At 39.1% G+C, this 16,521-nt stretch overlaps 2 protein-coding genes across 4 annotated transcripts in view; one reads left to right on the top strand and one right to left on the bottom strand.

The window, feature by feature from the left end:
• Positions 1–257, bottom strand: part of SERPINI1 (serpin family I member 1) — a 68,748-nt gene extending 68,491 nt beyond the window's left edge. Inside the window, exon 1 of the mRNA XM_082458420.1 lies at positions 125–257. The gene's annotated coding sequence lies outside the window, so the exon portion shown is untranslated. The remainder of the gene's footprint in view (positions 1–124) is intronic.
• Positions 258–1,000: 743 nt separating this feature from the next.
• PDCD10 (programmed cell death 10) overlaps positions 1,001–16,521 on the top strand; it is a 39,796-nt gene continuing 24,275 nt past the window's right edge. Inside the window, exons 1-2 of one of the 3 annotated variants that reach the window (XM_082458457.1) lie at positions 1,001–1,134; positions 1,512–1,679. The gene's annotated coding sequence lies outside the window, so the exon portion shown is untranslated. The remainder of the gene's footprint in view (positions 1,135–1,511; positions 1,680–16,521) is intronic. The other 2 variants (XM_082458459.1, XM_082458458.1) reach the window with 2 other exon arrangements.

Below are 16,521 nucleotides of genomic sequence, written 5' to 3'. Positions count from 1 at the left end.
AAGGGTTTGCACCAGTTCCCTAACCCGAGTCAGAGACTCTTTTTAGCTGTGCCTTGATAAAATTCCTATTGGAAGACGCTTTCTCCCGGGCAGAGGAGACGCCCAAAGAGGCACCCACGCTTACCTCCCACACACCTGCAACCCCTGGCGGGATGCTGGAGCAGAGGCTCCGAGGACTGCGCTCCTCTCCTGTTCCTGCTCTCCTCTCTCCCGGGAAACTACAGTCCAGGCTGCGCCTTCGGCTGCTACAGGGACCTAAGCTCCGCCTCCCCCTCCTCTAGTTGGCGAATTCGGCAGCTGTTGCTCCTCCCCCTGCTGTTCCGGCTGCTGCCCTGGCTGAAGGCGGCGGGAAGCTGCTGCCCTGGTACCTTAGCGCTCCCCACACTTCTGCAGCTGCTCTGCCGCTTCCCTTCCCCGGGGACCACTCTCCCTTCACTCAGTGGCCTGAACCTAGAGCAGCCTCCCGCCCCGTCCGGGCACCTCCGCGAGGAGCCCAGGCTCAACCTATCCCTGCCCGAGCCGCAGGTCTCGCCGCTCGGTGTGCCTGGTGCTTGGCCGCTTTCGGGGAAACTGCTCCTCCAGCCAGGGTGCATCCTCACACCGAGCCCTCCCTCCACCCTGGCTATTCTCCCGCGGCTTCCTCTCCGCCCTCGCAGCTCGGCCGCCCCACGTTCCCCACTTGGAGTTCTTCCCCCGCCCCCCTTCCTTCCTCGGCTCCGCTAGCCCGCCCCCACAATGGGTGAGTCGCCTGCCGGGCCGACCCTGCATCCTGATTGGCGCAGGTGAGAGCAGACCCCTCCCTTCCTCTTCTTTCCGTGCACCCTCTCTCTTTTTCTCACCTCCTCCCGCACAGGCAGGGAACTCTCCTACTATTGGCTAAAAGTGTCCCCACCCATCGCCTTAGGCTCCACCGCATGGCCTGACGGGAATTGTAGTCTTGCATGTGCAGGAATTGCCGACAACGCCGGCGAGTGGGACTACGAGTCCCCATAGGCCCCTGCGCGACTCCGGCTGGGCAGGATTCCGGACAACGCCTGGTTCCTCTCGGGTCCTTCCGGCGTCGCCGGAGTACATTGATCTGGGAGTTGAAGAGGGCTCCAAAGGTGGCAAGTGAAGTCAGTTCCTCAGTTGCCGGTAAGGTGTGGCTGTTCTGTCCCAGTCACCGTAGTCCCGCGCGGAGCAGAAGAGCTCTGGGGTCACACGGGGGTCGTGGCTGAGGCACTCGGGCTTGGTTCTGGCAGGCGGAGCGGACGGGGCTGGGAACGGGGCCCTATGGGCGTAAGCGAGGTTACCCTACGCGAGTGGCGTAAAGCGGGTTTGTAAATGCCGCCTGCCCTGCTCGGGTCTGAACGCCTCCAGGAAGTCTTCTCTAGGTGGGGGCGGGAGGGGAAGGGCGAGGTTGGCCTCTGGTGCCCCCGGAGGAGGGAGAGGGCGGATGTGCCTGGGGTGGGGTCCTATGAAGGTGTGGCTTGGGGCGGGGAGATGAGGCTGCTGTTTTCCCCCTGCTTTAGAAATAGGATAGGGAAGGAGTGGAGGAAGGAAGGGGCGCTTGGAGTGTGCTTTTGAGGTGACTCGGGTTATGCCCTTTGAGGGAAGAGGAGAACTGTGGAAGAAAGAGCCAATGTTGACAGAGACCTACGGATTCAGTACCAGTTTCATGATGTGGTCCCTCTGAGGAGGTAATTTTGCCCTAAGTAGAAAAGCGTAACGCTGTAAAGATGTAATTCCTAAGATGTATTTACTGTTTTCCTGTTTACTGTTTTCAAAGAGCATTCACAGTTGCATGCTGATGAGGAAACTGAGGGGATAAATGACGTACCCAAGGTCACACACGTAGGGACCGATCGTCTGAATCTAATCTAGTTGTAATCCAGCTTCTGCATCGGAGCTGCCGCACCAGAAAGGAGTAGGGAGTTTGTTTTTTTTTTTTTGAAGAGGGTGGAGGAAGTTGCAAAGTAATGAATTTTAGGTATTTCTAAGAAGCCATCTGTGAGGTGAAGAGTTTTTTTGAGCTGGAGAGAAATTCCTCAGCAAAAGAAAAACACGCACTCTAACCTGTTGGAAAAATAAGAAGAATCAGTTTCAACTTACCTATTTTTTCCTTTTATTAGAGGTATATTAAGGGATGGACTGTGCTACCATTTTAAAGGGTAGTTGATGGGACAGGAGAAATTCAGGTAACAATACAGCTCACTCTTACTGGTGAAAGATACTCCTTTCCCTTCCTACCTTAGTCTTTACTCTGTTTTTTTACTCTCAGCTGAGAACAATGGGATTAGGATTCTTTCACGAAACTTATTTTACACTTTTTCAAATAATACAGCAGCAAGAGAGAGTTTATTTCTAGTTGTGCTTATTACTAGAAAAGAAGATACGTTGCATTTCTTGGAGGTAGCATCACATTTTTGTTGATTTTTATTTACTTCCCCTCATTTTCTTGGCTCGTGTGTGTGGTGTGTGTGTGTGTAAATAATAACATCAGACTTTTGTATATTTTATTTTTCTTAGCATCATCTATGAGTTTTAACTCATCCTTATTTTACATTAAAGAATGGAAAAATGGACATTTGTGTTTCATATTGAGCAGAAAGCTGTGTGCTTGTTCCAGTCTTACCCACTGTTGTCACCAATTATAATTACAGTTCACAAATATTATTATTAGACAGTTCTTTAATGGAATTTTAGGAGTATGTTCATTGACATCAAGATCTCTTCCTGATAAGTTTATAGCTAAAAATCGGGTATCTACTGATAGCAGGTAATCAGTCATGGTTTACTCTTGTATAAGTTGACCATTTAAATATGCAGCATTTTGAATGTACTCTGAAATTATTAAAATTATCCACAATGTGTTTAACTTTTGAATGCAAAAACACTTTATAGGATCAGATGTACTCTTACATTCCCCTTTGATTGAAACTAAGATGGTCTGGATATTAATATGACTTTTAAAATGAAAGAGAGGTATGATACTATAGAATGAAGTAAAATAAAAAATAATTAGTACCATAAGTAAGTAATGCAGTAGACAAGGAAGGAAGACCGACTGAACAAATGGAAAATTATGTGGAGGTGACTGGCTCAGTGCTGTGTTAGAAGGGTGCGGTAGTTTAAATAGACCATAAACTGAATATGAGTCAGTTATGGTAAAGCAAGAATGTGAAAGTATTTTCTGTATGGCCGTGTAAGCATTTGCTTTTTGTTGGAGGAAGTGAGAAATGAGTTCTTATTTTTGACATGCAGTTAGGAGGTTGTGGAATGACTTTTGAACCAAAAGTCAGGAAGATTTGGAAATTAGTAAAATTAATATAATGCACTTGTCTAGGGAGTGTTAGTTTTTGTCCTTGGTTCGATTCTACACCAACTGCTCTTCATCTCCGAGCTTCATTATAGTATTGATATTTCACCAATGGCGAATGGTGAGTAACGGAATGGTGGGATAATGTTTCTATTGTATTTATCATCTTTCAGTCACATGCTGGAGTACTGTGGTCATTTTGGAGCTCTGCACACTGAATAACTTAGGGCTCACAGAATGATGTGTACACTTGTATTTTTATAGTAGTTTGCAGTTCACCAGTGTCCACATTTGTTGTCATTTTGGGTTTTGCAGGAGCCTTGTGTGAACTTTTGGACCTCATCTCTTATAGGGCTTAGGATGTGTCCCGTATACATGATCTTTTTTTCTTTAAGGATGTAAGATCTGTAAGAACAGGACTGTTGTGTTATTATTGTGTTTCCCAGTAGGTAAAATAATTGGGTACCTGTTTACAAAGAATAAAGAAGTTCAGATTGGTTAAGTGCAAGATCATGTAGCTAGTAACTGGTGGGACCAAGGCATAATCCAGGTCTTCTGACTATAGATCTTTAATATTGTGGAATAAAGACTCAGTTCCCTTAGATTATTTATTTTACATGAGAAAAAGACTTAAAATGATTTAAATATTCATATACTGTTACCCTCTTACTCTGTTTAATGCTCACAATTTCTTTTGTGTCCTATCTAGCTCTCCATCCTTAACCCCAGCATTTCTCATTTACCGTGCTTTTCAATTACTACCTACAAAAGCTCTTTCCTGACCTTTGTACATGTTACATCCTCCTGCCTGGGCTGCTTCCCCTCCCCTTCCCAAGTCTGGCCCACTCCTAGTTAATTTTCAAGTCTCAGTTTAAATGTTATTTCTCAGGGGAACCTTCTCTGACCATTGACCCCTCCTTCCCCAAACTAGAGTAAGTTCCCACTATATCTTCACCATACTCTGTAATTCTTTGTAGCATCATCACAAGAGGAACTTAATTATTTCTGTGTTTATTTGGTAAATGTCTGTCTCCCTCACTAGATTGTAAGCTACTTGAGCAGGGCCCTCATTTGTCATGTGCCTTACCTCACTACTTATACAGTGTCTGACACAAAGTTAAGTACTCAGTAATTATTTGCTGAATTTATGAACAAATGTAAATGCATTCATGCACAGTGCCTCCAGCACTCTGCTAGGGGCAGAAATACAGAAATTAATAAAGGAGACATGTTCCCTACCTTTGAATATAAAGGAGTTATTTTCAGAAGTTTAATATAAATTGTAGAAAGATTTTTTTTTTTTTAATGTCTGAAACATTTATATTAACATATTTCCATACAAATAACCCAATGAAAGTTTAGTATTAGTTGTTTTGTTTGTTTTTTTATACTGCAGGTTCTTATTAGGCATCAATTTTATACACATCAGTGTATACATGTCAATCCCAATCGCCCAATTCAGCACACCACCATCCCCATCCCACCGCAGTTTTCCCCCCTTGGTGTCCATATGTCCATTCTCTACATCTGTGTCTCAACTTCTGCCCTGCAAACCGGCTCATCTGTACCATTTTTGTAGAAAGATGTTTGTTCTTTCTTAGAGGTCTGTAAAATCAGGGTAGTTTTCTATGTGGACATGGCAAAGGAATCATTTTCTATTACAGCAAAATTTCTGTATAACAGCATTTTGGAGACCTTGTCACTATCCTGCTTTTGCAGGCAACATTCATTATAACAGAATACAGACATGGAAGAAAGTAACTTTCAATGGATTCTGTTCTTCCCTAATGTTATCTCATTCTGTCCTCAACAAAATTCATGCTTTTTCCTTTTTTCTTTGTTGTTTTGTTTCATTTTTTAGCCACAGGATCTTCCTTTGAGTTTTTACCTTTAGTATCACCTGCCTTAGACAAGGTGACTGTAAAATTGAGTAGTACTTATTTCAAAGGAGCTTATAGTTGGTGCTTCTTGAAAGTTTTCATATTTCAGTGAGTCTCACGGTAATATCTTGTTTGCTTTAACCTAGATACTTAGGAGAGTAAAAATATTATTTTCAAAACATGCGGACTAAATTCAGGAAAAAATTGTGTTAGGTTTTGGTCCTGAAAACAAATTCTCTGATCTTTCACAGTACTGTAATAATGGCATAGAATAAATTCAACAGCTCTCTGTTGCTGTAGCTTTGCCTGCCTTCATGAATTTACCAATTTACTCTTCCACAAGATATTGTCAAAAAGTGATTGCTGATATTTGGCTTTAAAACTTGGTAATGGGGGGCTTCCCTGGTGGTGCAGTGGTTGAGAGTCTGCCTGCCAATGCAGGGGACACGGGTTCGAGCCCTGGTCTGGGAAGATCCCACATGCTGCGGAGCAACTAGGCCCGTGAGCCACAATTACTGAGCCTGCGCGTCTGGAGCCTGTGCTCCGCAACAAGAGAGGCCGCAATAGTGAGAGGCCTGCGCACCGCGATGAAGGGTGGCCCCCACTTGCCACAACTAGAGAAAGCCCTCGCACAGAAACGAAGACCCAACACAGCCATAAATAAAATAAATAAAAAATAAAAATAAAAAATAAAATATATTAAAAACAAACAAACAAACAAAAAAACTTGGTAATGCTCCCAGTTTTTATTATTAAATGTAAGTCTTTGATAAGTCCTAAATTTAATTTTTAAAAAGTAAGTCGCTGTGTTGTTTGAATCTTGGATAAAAAATTCATATTGACCTAGCATACTAATATGTGAAAGATAAAACTGAAGTACTGCTTCTTATATCTTGTTGGGTTATTAAGGTTGATATGATTGGTAATGTATGCCAACAATTTTAAGCTAATTCCATGATAAACAATTTTTTTCCATAATATAAACTGCAGAAGTGATTTAGATGTTAAATAGTGTCATCGATGGTGTATATTATTGTATTTGAAATGTTATAGAAAGTTGCAGTCTTAGAGATTTATGTTTTAGCAATCTGCGCGTTCGCGCGCGCGCACACACACACACACACACACACACACACACACACACACAGTGTAAAAAGTGAAAGCATCTTTATTGTAGCAGTTAGAAACAATTTATTGGCAGAAAGGTAAACAATGTAGTTTGGTGGTCCATTTTCGTCTGTATGAAGATGAAGAATTCAGTTTTCTCATTTTAGCTACACAATTAATTGCATCTTGGATGTAATGTCATATTAGTCTTATTTTTCAAGGTCACCCTTACATTTTTGGTATGTATAATCTTTTCTTTTTTTTTTAACCACCCAAAAAGTGAAATAAATATTCAGTCTCACTCTGCAGTTGCCTAGAATCAGATGTTGCTATTACAAAAAAGAAACAAAGAAAAGAGGATTTTTTTATCAGCAAGCTTATGAATTATTGGGTAACAGCAGTGGAGCTTATTAAGTGGTAGCCACTACTGTTTACTTAGGCCAGTCCTTTGGAAATAAGCTTACCAGAAGTAAGTTAGATTGCATAATAATGATACTTTGGTTCATTCATTTATCAAATATTTATTGAATGTATGTATATTATGTATAAAATTGCCTTAAATCTTCTTTGTACCGACCCTATGATGTAGAGGCACTATTATCCCCAAGGTAAATGAGAAAACTAAAGTACAGGGAGGTTAAGTAACTTCCCCGAGGTCACACAACCACTTATTGCTTGGAATTAGGATTTGAATCCATGCTGGCCGAGTTAACACACCATATTTTTAATCACGGCAGTAAAATGATGTTAGTGATTGAGCGCCATTGGAGGGCAGTTAGAGTTGCAGTTACAGAAAAGTTGTATCTTCGATGCTAAGGTCGATGTGGCAGGCAAAAATTACTTATCTTCAAGCTTACTCTAAAAAAAACTTAGGAAGTTACCACATTGGAAACTAACAGAGCGTCAACACATCATTTTTCCTCTAGCATTGGAATAGAATTACTTTTCCTTCGAGTGCTGGGTCAGGTATTTAACTTGTTATTCAGAGATCATGTTGGAAAAGAAATATGTACATTATAATAATCACAGTGTGATTATGTGGAATCACAGTGTGGTGAGCTGCTCGTTGTGAGGGACAGCTATGGCTCTCAGTCTGATGCAGTGGGGGGGCAGCAGATCCATGTCTTTTTCTCTTTCATTCTGGGGCTTATATGCGTGGAATGGAATTATGATCACCTACCTATTTCAGTAGCTTTCTTTTTTGTTTTTTCTTCAAAAAAAATTGTTCAGCATGCTCATTGAATTTGCATAGAAAAGTGTATATATAGTATGACACAGGTATGCTCCCTGGAGTTATGTGAAGTGGCAGCTTAACATGTATTTCTTTATTGTCTCTCTTCCCTGCAAGACTGCACACCCTCAAGGGCATGGACTATATCTGGCTTTTCATCATCACATCTCTAACACTGCTGCTGACGTAGACTGACTATATAGAGTACTGAGCTAGGTACTAGGAAATAGAGGATGGAATAAAACTTCTCTACAGTGTTTATAATTTGGTGGATAGTAGGGGATGGAAAGACCGTTATATGGACATTTAGCCATTCTGATATATTAAGTACTTGTACATGCATCAATTCATTTGATAATTTTGGGTCAGAGCTGATAGGAGGGGGGAAAATGATAGTTTCTCTAAGTTACCTTCCGGTCCCTGGCACTGAAACATGCCTTCCTGCTTTATTCAACCATCCTGTCTTCAGGATGAACTGGAACTCTAGTGGAGTTTGGAGTTCAGGAAGGACAAAATCCTAAGATGTTACACGTCTGCTGCCTTCTTAGACTTCATTAGGTTGCTGCAACCAAAGGCATTTGGGAATGGTAAATGAATCAGACATGGCCTCCAGACTTCAACTGCTCCCTATACCAGTTCACATTGTTGCAAGGCTTTCTAATTTAATTACAAAGCATTTTGAATATGGTCTTTTATTCAGAAGTAGATACTTGTGGAAGCCTTTATCTGTAATAAAATTGGCATCTTGGCAGTATTTTCAAAACTTGAGAGATTTCTGAGGTCCTACCTTAATTTTGGTGTGCTTCCTTGAAAAATGAATTACTGTTTTGCAAGTGAAGGTCAGGTGGAATTGTACGTATGGTATAAGCAGATACTATTCTATCGCCCTTATTTCTTCCTGGGACTAATAGAATTTTTATTTGAGATCAGTTGGGAGCTAAAGGTGAGGTTAAAGTTCATCATCATGATAGAATCTTGTCCTTATTAGCACCTAGTCCATTTATCATCTGAGGCTAATAATTTTATCAACGTTTAAGTGCTTTGTGGCAGTGTTGTGGTGCAGAGCAATTTGATAAGGTAAGGTAAAGAAAATACACATTGCATACTGTAGAGAATCTTAGGCAGTAAGGAGTCATTAAGTAAGGTAGTAGGTCTCTAAGATTATAAGTGTTACAGAGCAGGTAAGCCTGACCCATGTGGTACAGTCTCCTTACATTGTACTTCCAAGCATAGAGAACATAGGGACAGTATGAGAACTTGAGTTTAATTGAATTTCTAAGGGGTTTTAAAGGAAAGCTTTAGCATTATATTAGAGAAATTAAAACATCACAAATACTAATAAAAAGGAAAATACAAAGATGTACGTCAATTAAATACTAAATGACTGTTCAGTTAGGCATTATTTAATTCATGAACCACTACATTAAGAACTTTATGGGCATAAGTGAACACACTCAAGGGAACAAATTTGTTTCCTGCCTTCCAACAAATGTTTTCATTTAAATTTTGTTCAGACCAGAATTTAACAAAAATTTAGGCATTTGAATAGGAAAAAAAATCGAGGATTGTCACAACCAAAGAGACGTGTATCCTTTTCCCTGAACCTGTTGTGCAGAAATGTCTTAGAAGCCAGTTGTTGCTATTTTTGTTGTTCCCATTTCCCATCAGCTAATTCAGAGGTAGCAAGCCTTTTGATTCTATTATCTTTTGGTTTTCCTGTGTAGATTATCCCCCTTTATGGATTATCTTGAGAAAATCTTTGATCACATCTTGATTTCACTCTGCTGCTGATCCTACTTCTGGGCCACGGCTTTCTTTATTAAATTGCTCTATGTACATTAAGAGAATAAAAAGTAATTTTAACGCAGGCTTGCATTTGGTGATCACATTCTTTTAAGGATTCCTAAACTATGTAATTTGCTTTGGATGATATATGTAACTTTTTTGGGTGGCCCAAGTAATTTATATATGCCTCCATTTTGGCAAGTGGGGGAGAAAAGTTTTTAAAAATATGCTATGTAAGTGGCCTTTATGACATTGTGATGTCAGTATTAGGCTATCCTTGTGTGTGCTATGCAGGGAGAGGACTAGGGTGAGGCAGGAAGGGTCTAGGGTACAAAATTTAAGAAGGCGCTCACTCTCTGTCAGTCAGGTAAGAGCTTAATTTTGTGCTCTAGGCACCTGGTTTGCCTCACCCTAGTTCCAGCCCTGATGCCATGTCAGGTTCATAGAATCTTGGATAAAACTTTAATAACTAATAGTATGAATTGAATGTTTATTGTGTGTCAGACAGTGTAATGAGCACATGCATTTTGTACTCTTAATAATCCTGTGAGGTGAGTACCTCAATCGTTATTTCCAGTAATTTCTCATTGAGTTTAGAAAGAGATTAAATAACAGATGATATCACCCACCTAAGCAAAATTCAAACTTAGACCTTTGTTTCAAATCTAACCACTTAACCTACTGCTCTGTACTGTCCATCTGTAGAAAAACCTAATTACTTCTTGTCCGTTTTACGATTTTTGTATTAAGATACTACTCCCCCACATATGGAAGTTCTTACACTGACGTGATGCAGGTAACTTTTAAAGTGAGTGAGCCAGAGGTCTCAGCAGCAGCACATGGAAGATCCACACACTTGTGCTGCTGGGTACCCTAGGGCGACCTTGAACCAGAGCCACAGTCCCACTGGCTTCCATCTCCAGACACTCTGCGTGGAGTCTGGGGGTCTTGGCTCTCAGCCGCGGGACCAGTGGAGGACGCAAAGAGCAGGGCAGGTGAGCCTAGAAGTAGATCAGTTTGGCAGACTAAGATGTCCTGTACAATAGGTTATAGTAGCTCAATAGCATATTTGTTTAAAATATCTGTGACTAGTTTCTTAATGTGAACTTCTGGGGACTTTTATTTCTAAATTGTGAAATTTGGAGATTGGACTAGATAATATATAGTAATGTATACTAATGGCTGTTATCTCTTTAAAATTTTAGGGTCTTAACGTTTAGGTTTCTTAAATGCATGAGCATGTGACAACAGTACAGATAAATTTACTGGTGAGAAATTGAGATCTGGAACTATCTGAATTATGGAAAAAATCTGGGTCCAGATATCTTTTGCCAGTCCTTATCCTTACTATTCGGACCACTCACCTTTATTCTTATAATGCTTTGTTCATAATGCTTGTGTAGTGATTGTCCCTAGAGCAGTGATTCTCAAATTGTGGAGAGAGGTGTTTAAGGGCTCCTGTGAGAGGAAGGGCTGGTAAACCATAGTTATTACTTAGTACATGTATTGAATGAATGAACAGTTTAGTGTGTTTTATCTCACATTTAGGATTTGATAAAAGAATTTATTTGAAAAACAAAACAGTTCTGCTGTTCTAAGGTTTACAATCACTTATCTTCCCCCATTTATCTGGTTTTCAAGAGTCCTTGACTCCCCTGGCTAGATGGTTGATTGTACAGAGGACCTGACCTCTAGAAAGAGATCTTGTCATCCTAGATTTAAATGTACTTAATCATAATAGCTAATATTAAATAATTACTGTGTTCCATGTACTGTTCTAAACACTTTTTCTGTAATAACTTGTTTAATCTTCACAACCTTAAGAGACAGATACTATTGTTATTCTCATTTCATAGATGAGAAAACTGTAGCACAGAGAAGTTAGATAACTTGCCCCAGGTCACAGAACTAGTGAGTAGTAGATCCAGGATTGATTCCAAGTGAGTCTGGTTCTAGAATCACTATGCTTGTCACTTACCTCACTAATGACAGTGCTGTTAATGTTGACTAAGTATAGTAGGCCCCCCCTTTTTCTGGCTATAGGTTCCAAGACCCCTAGTGGATGCCAGAAACCTCAGATAGTACCATCCCCTCTATATACTGTTTTTTCCTATACATGCATATGTGTGGTAAAGTATAATTTATAAATTAGGAAGAGATTTTTTTTTTTTAAGATTTTTTTGATGTGGACCATTTTTAAAGTCTTTATTGAATTTGTTACAATATTGCTTCTGTTTTATGTTTTTGGTTTTTTGGCCACGAGGCATGTGGGATCTTAGCTCCCCGACCAGGGATCGAACCTGCACCCCCTGCATTGGAAGGTGAAGTCTTAACCACTGGACCACCAGGGAAGTCCCAGCAAGAGATTAACAACAATAACTAGTAATAAAATAGAGCAATTATAACAACGCACTGTAATAAAGTTATGTGAATGTGGTCTCTCAAAATATCTTATTGTATTATACTTACCCTTGTGATGATGCAAGGTGATAAAATGCCTGAGTGATAAGATGAAGCGAAGTGAATGATGTAGGCATTTTGATGTAGTGTTAGGCTACTTGTAACCTTCTGATGATACGTCAGAAGGAGGATCATCAAGCATGATGATGTCAATGGTTGCATGTTGGGAGCAGACGATATCTATGGTTGGGGGTCTCAGGCTGGAGGGTGTGAGATTACGTCATGCTGCTCAGAATGGTGAGCAGTTTAAAACTTATGAATTGTTTATTTCTGGAAATTTCCATTTAAAATTTTTGGACCGCAGTTGACCTCAAGTGAGTGAAACTGGATTGGGAGGGTGGGCACTGTATAATTCAAACAGCCCTATTACTATTTTCCTTTAGGTAACATTGTGAACTTTGAAGTCTTTCTTAGAACCTTAACCCTCACTTAACCCTCTATAGAAAAATAAACAGTAAGTTTTAAATGACTGATTTATAAGTATATGTTTAGAACCAGATCTGCTTAATAGTTAAGGAACACTTGTCTGTGAAAGCTATATGGAGTTTAACAAAGAATGATAAAGTAAATGGAGTTAAATTGCTAAATTTTACATTTAGGCATTTTTCCTTCATGGGTCATTGTGTGCTAATTTGCCAGTGTTACCTATTTTCAAAAACATCTTAATTTTCAGATGTTGTTTTAGTTAGAACCTCTATTATTTCTTAATTAATAACTCAGTAAATGCTTGTTTGGTCCGTCATGTTTACAGAGATATTAGAGATTATATCTTTTTGATCTTTTTTTTTTTTTAAAAAAAAAAAAAAACAGCTGGTGGTATCCGATTCCTGGAAATTGTGGTATAACAGAGGAGGTGCCTTTACAAATCTGACTGAGGTCAGATCTTCCAGTGAAGTGATAATTCTTTGCAGAATGTATACTTTCTTTAAATAGTTACTTAAAACTGCAAAAATACAGTGCTTAGTAACTTAGTAAATTAAAGTGATTTAATATAGAGGCTTTATGGTTTGATTTAGAAATTACTTCATCTTTCAGTCTAATTATATCACTTTCAAGTATACAGCTCAGTTTTGGTCCATCTTAAAAAACTAAAGCATAGATACTAAAACTAAAGCATAGATAGGTCAAGTGACTTGCTCAGAGACAAGATGGTTTATAATGACAGGATTTGAGCCCATGTTTTCAGATCGTTCTTACACTCCTTTCACATATCTGCACAAATTGTGCATTTCTTATTTTGGAGAAGCCTAGAAAAAATTGATACATATAAACAAATACAGTGGCAAAATGTAATACATTACACCTACCATTAAGAAGAGATTGTTCCTAGAGGTCCCTAAATGCAAAATTCTATCAATACTAAGCTGACAGCAGTGCATGTTCAGGGAGGCTGAGTTCCACACTACCTTATTCAAGAAGAAAACTGTAGAATGGAGGACCTTGAATTATAGAAAATATAATTTGCAGAGGAAGGAGAGATGTAGGTGTATCCTGAAGGTTCAAGCTCATTTTGGTCTAAGTAGGATCTCTTACTTACCCTGTTCCTCTGCCTGCCTTTTTCCTAGCTTCCTCCTCTAAACCTTTTGTCTCTTGTTTGGAAGTGGCTACAATATTTTAGCATGAGAAGGCCCTAAAAGGTAGGTTGTGATATCAGATGCCCACTTTTCCAGCTATGTGAAGTGGCCAGACTGATCTATACCCACTTTGGAATAAATTAGTTTCTGGGTGTGATTCGTGATGCCGGATGCTTGAGAGAAAGCAAGGGGTTGTCAGTTATTTGAAACCCTGAATCAACCAACTATTGAAGAGGATCTCCTTATTGGAATTAGTGAATTTTTTTAAGATCTGATGAGATCTTTTTCTTTTTTAAAAATTTCCCACGAGATTACTTTGGAACCTGTAGGAGATACCAGTAATAAAATTTTATTATCACTGAATTTTAGAGTACCATGGCCTTTAAGATGATATAATTTTTACCCCCTTTCTGTTTCTGATGAGGAAACAAGGTCAGTGATTAAGTGAAACTTCTACAAAGTCAGGACCAAAAACCCTTGTCTCAGGTACTGAGTCAAACTTAATTTTACCTATGTCTCAAGACTGGCCTTAGCAGCTCTTTTTTCTCACTCTAGCCACTGTTCTTTCCATACCAGTGATTTCCAGCCGGTTCTGTTCACAAGAATCATCTAGGCTGGCTGTTAAAATACAGCTTCCTTGACCCTTTCTTGGAGATTCTGATTGAGTAGTCTTGGGGATTTGTGTTTTTAGTAGGCCCTGAAGTGATTGTGATGCCTTAGGTCATCCAACATTTGGAAACTGCACCACTCTTCCACTTTTTCTCGTAGAAAAAGTTTTGCTTTCTGCTAAAAGTTGGGTGATTTTTAGGATCTTTCTTATGTGTAAAGCAAGGTTAACCAATGTTGGAAATGCTTGCACTTTGAGAATTTTGTGAACTATTAAATTATACAGCAGTTAGGTCCCTAGGATCATGTCCTGGTAGCCTTAATAAAATTGAGACATTAGAATTTATAATCTCTGTTTTATTTTCTTTGGTTTTATTTGGTTTTCATGTAAATTTCTGTTGGAATTCTGGTTTTATTTGCAGCTATCTGATGCTTATATTCTCCTAGCTTACTATGGTAAGAAGAGCTTGGGATAGCCAAAAGAAGTAAAAACTGGTAAATGTAACTGGGTCCAGACTTTGTTAATAAAATTATTTAGATTTCTGTGTCTGTTTTTGTTTTGCTAGGCTTGATATTTCAGAAGTATTAGCAAGACTGATTCAACTTATCAATTGCCCATCTCTTATCTCATTGATTTATTCATTCAGCAAACATTCGTAAAGTGTCTACTATGTACCTGCTATGCTGACTGTAATGACTATTGGAAAAAAGAACTACACTTGTAAACTGTAACATGAACTCATGGGTTCTGTTTACTGCTAGAATAAACAAACTTCTTTTAGCTAAATATTATGGACAGTTTGGAGATCCAACAAAAATAAATAAAACTTCCCCTCTTTATGGAGGGAAATTAAAGGGATTATTAAGAACTTAGGACCACGTAAGGGAACTAAGTACTAGATTTCACTATAGAGAAAAACAAGGCAAATAGACCTGCCTACAAATATTTTTTAGGTGTAGAATTTACTTTACTTGGGAAGCTTCTGTTTCTCCCCAAGAACTGCATACATCAATACCAAGAACTTCCCTTTGTTCACTCATTTTTTTCGTGAGTAAATAGCTTTGTCTCTGTTGTGCCCAGATGGAGTAAAATGAGGCTGTTTCAGGAAATGCTGATTCTGAGCCTTAAGATACACCCAAGTATAGTTCTTTAAATGAACTCCTGTGGGTTGGTTGGGTAGTGCAGGGCAGAAACTCCTAAGACTGAGTTTGGCATTGGAGTGGCTTGGAGTAATTGGCAGGTTGTCCATTAAACTGTTTCAAATGAAGAAGCATGTAGAAGGAATGACAGCATATTTTAACTTGAAGTTGAATTAAAATTGGCAGAACAATTTAATATTTAAAAAGCCTTATTGTTGATTTTTAATCTCATGTAAACACTAATGAAACTGTGTTTGGCCCCAGCTTGTGAACGTGTGTTCTGAAAAGGTTAGATGTAAATTGGTTCTTTGGAACATTTTCCCATAGGAACAATATTTAAAAAGGTGGTTAAGTGTGGAGTGGGCCAGCCACCTATGTAGCCCATAATGTTGCTATAATATTGTCTTTTTAATATGACAAATAGTAGCTGATAGTCCTGTAAAGTTAGTTTTAGAGGCAAGAAATAAATATATATATATTTATATGTATAAAAATAAATATATATATATACAGAGGGAGAGACAGTTGACTTAAATCATAAATATTTTAAGTGAAAATTTTCTGAGGTGGTACAATGCTACTTATTACACAAAATTTTTTTAAAAAAATTCCATGCCAGTATTTAAAAAAGTGAAAATTAAGTGAGCAGGTTTAGTGGGGTAGATTGGTGGGTATCAGCAGGAATTCAGAAAGTGACTCTAGCCACTTTACTGATCCCTTCAACTCTGTCTGCCTTTATTTATGCAGGGATAGGCATGTGTTCAAACGAGTGAAAGACAAAAATGATCCCATTGAGCATAATACTTCAGTGTTTTATCTCCTTTAATATTTCACTTCCTTTTTACTGAGATCCTTGAGAACTTAGACTCCTCTCTGACCAGCTCACCACCTCACCACCTCAGCCCCTGCAGTATGCCAGTGACCTCTGCCAGTATGCAAGTGACAGTACTCTTTGAGTGTTACTCTTGACCTCATCAGGAAATCAAGTTAAAAAATTTTTTTACGTTATTGTCCATATTCAAGAGCATCTAAAACTTTTGACCACCTTCTCTGAAACACCCGGTTTTTGTGATGCTGGTCCTCTCATCCAGTTCTCCCGTAGTAGGACAGCATCCTGTGTGGTTTTCACAGTTGTTCATTTTCTGTCTTTCCTTCCATAGTATAAGCTCCCTGAGGTCTTGTCTTGTTCACTGTTCTCTATTTAGTACCAGGCCTAATATTGTGTAGTCAGTAAATATTTATTAAATAAACAAAAGATTTTTTTTTTCTGTCATCCAGTAAAATAGCTCTTCAAGTTCTGTTGTTGGCCCTGTACTGCTATTTTTCACTTTCTTTTTTCATAGATACTGATGCTTTTTATTTACTACTTATACTGTACATCCAGTATCCATCATTTTCATTTTGACAGCATCTCAGCCCCTCTTCTTTATTCCAAGTTGA

Source organism: Balaenoptera physalus, assembly GCF_965194825.1.
Source record: "Balaenoptera physalus genome assembly, chromosome: 4".
NCBI classification, from domain to species: Eukaryota; Metazoa; Chordata; class Mammalia; order Artiodactyla; family Balaenopteridae; genus Balaenoptera; species Balaenoptera physalus.
Note: the sequence above shows the minus strand (reverse complement) of the source record. Positions and strands in the feature narration are given on the sequence as shown.